Genomic DNA, 2,337 nt, shown 5'->3' on the forward strand with positions numbered 1-2,337 from the left:
TGGATGAAGAGGGACGAAGGAATTCGTCAATTCAGTTGGCGTTCCCGGCTCGTTTACTCTGCTGCATAGCTTTTGCTGCTGCTACGGCCGCGTTCATTTACACCATTTGCCTTGGTAAGCATACTAGACCGTGAGATTAGTACTCAGTTGAACGGATAGTACCCATTCAGTCGCGGAGTGAAAGGGAACACGCTAGTTGTGTGGCCAGTTCATGAACATTTTATCTATAGGTCATCACCCTAAATCTAAACCCAATCGGTGCGACGTTTTCTTTTTATGAGAAAATTTGGCCCTGACGCAGGCGTCGGGGGCGGGGCGCTATTATTCTATTAATTTGTGAATCTAGAAAGATTCATTCAGGAGCGGCGATTGCTTTTGTAATATTCTGGGAATATGCATATTCACGAATATGAAGTAGAAACAGTAATTCTGTAATTACTGTTTCTGCTTCACATTCATATTTCGTAACCATGAGGGTATGTGGGCAGCAAATTCTAACCTTTATTTCAAATTTTATTAAATTTTGATATCAAAATTTTATCAATTTTATTTTGATCATAATTGGATCGAATTTTATTTTTCAGCAAGGTAAAAGGCTAAGTGAAGAATTTTTAAATAATCCGTTTTTTTCCAGTTCAGCTCTTGAGCACCTATGGTGATGCCGAAACGTAAAGCGGAGATTTGGGATTACTTCGTCAAAGATGCGGCATCTGGATTTGCGAAGTGCACATTGTGCAACAAGGAGTATAAGACCAGCGGAAATACTTCAAATTTAAGAAACCATATGAAGCGAAGCCATCTTGGTTCGTTTTTTACAAAGGATAGAGATGTACAGGAGTCTGAAGAAGTATCACATCCGTGTGTGACTGTGGCTGGTCCCTCAAGACAAAAACAACGCAAGTTATATTCCTATGTAGCAGAAAAACTCAGAAAGTACGGGGATGAGAGTGGAAAGAAAAAGAAGCTTGACAAACAGTTAGCTTTGATGATAGCAAGAGACATGCATTCATTTTCGATTGTCGCCGACAAGGGTTTTCGAGATTTCTGCCACATGTTAGACCCCAGATACGAGCTGCCAAGTCGAACGCAAATTTCTGAGGCTATTGTACCCACACTGTATGGCGTAGCCAATGACAAACTCCATGTCATTCTTATGAAGGCAAGGAATTGTGCCATAACAGCAGACATGTGCACATCATGCACAACTGATATAGCTACCTCACTGTCACTTGCCATTTTCTGCAAGAGACGGTTATGCGGTCTGCCGTGCTGTCGACAACCGTTTTTCACGGGTCTCATACTGCAGAGAACGTTGCTTAGGCTATCGGAGATGTGGCTGACGACTGGGGTATCCGCTATACAATCGTTGCTCTTGTCACCGACAACGACAACTGGATGATTCTTGCAGCAAGATTGCTTGGTATAGATCACCTACCATGCTTCGCTCATACGTTGAATCTAACAGTCCAAGGTGGTTTAAAAAGGAGTGACGAACTAAACACTGTGCTGTTAAAATGCAAGAGCATTGTGCGTCACATAAGGTCAAGTTCCGTCGCTACCGCAAAGCTCCGAGAAGAACAAGAGTGCATTTGTAAGGCACCCCAACTAAAACTCATAAAGGAAACTCCAACACGGTGGAACAGTATTTTTTACATGCTAAAGAGGATCCTAGAACTTCAGGAGGCCCTTATACTCTGACGCTGTCGAAGTTACCTAGCGCACCAAGCCCTTTGTCAGCAGACGATGTCATGCTCATCGAGGATGTTGTGGCGATTCTAGAACCGTTTGAAGAGGCAACAAAACAGATGTCCGGAGATCAGTACACAACGATTCCTTTGGTCATTCCTGTCGTCCGCGGTATCGTCACGGAGATCGAAGAGCACATCGAGCCCGCACTGAAAACAACAGTGGCTAAATTGTGCTTCAAGAGTTGGTTTCTTCTCTGCATCGAAGGATGGACAGTTATGAAGAGAGGGACTTAACATCATTCGCAACCATGCTGGATCCACGAATGAAGGAACGAGATTTTCTAAACAGGGCAAACTCGGACCGTACTAGGGAGAGGGCCTGGTTGACGAACTCAGTACACGAATCTCTCAAAGCAGTGTCAGTGCTGTGACCAGTCCTGCTGTAGGTCTGGAAACATCACAGGAAGACAAATCTACGCTAAAAGTTCAGATTCTAGGACTCCTGGACGAAGAAGGCCACACCGTTGACTCCAACCTCTAATGCTGAGCTTATGCTACGGCAGTACCTCGAGATCAAGCCACAGCTGAGGAACAGCAATCCTATGGAATTCTGGAGGTCCAGCTACAGTTCTGCAACGCCGCTCTGCGA

General features: G+C 44.4%; 1 pseudogene; it reads left to right on the forward strand.

Moving 5' to 3' along the window:
- The first annotated feature begins 1,186 nt into the window (after window positions 1-1,186).
- On the forward strand, window positions 1,187-2,119 carry LOC135392384 (zinc finger BED domain-containing protein 4-like; annotated as a pseudogene).
- Window positions 2,120-2,337: the final 218 nt, after the last annotated feature.

The sequence above is a fragment of the Ornithodoros turicata genome, chromosome 4, assembly GCF_037126465.1.
Source record: "Ornithodoros turicata isolate Travis chromosome 4, ASM3712646v1, whole genome shotgun sequence".
In the NCBI taxonomy this organism is placed as follows: domain Eukaryota; kingdom Metazoa; phylum Arthropoda; class Arachnida; order Ixodida; family Argasidae; genus Ornithodoros; species Ornithodoros turicata.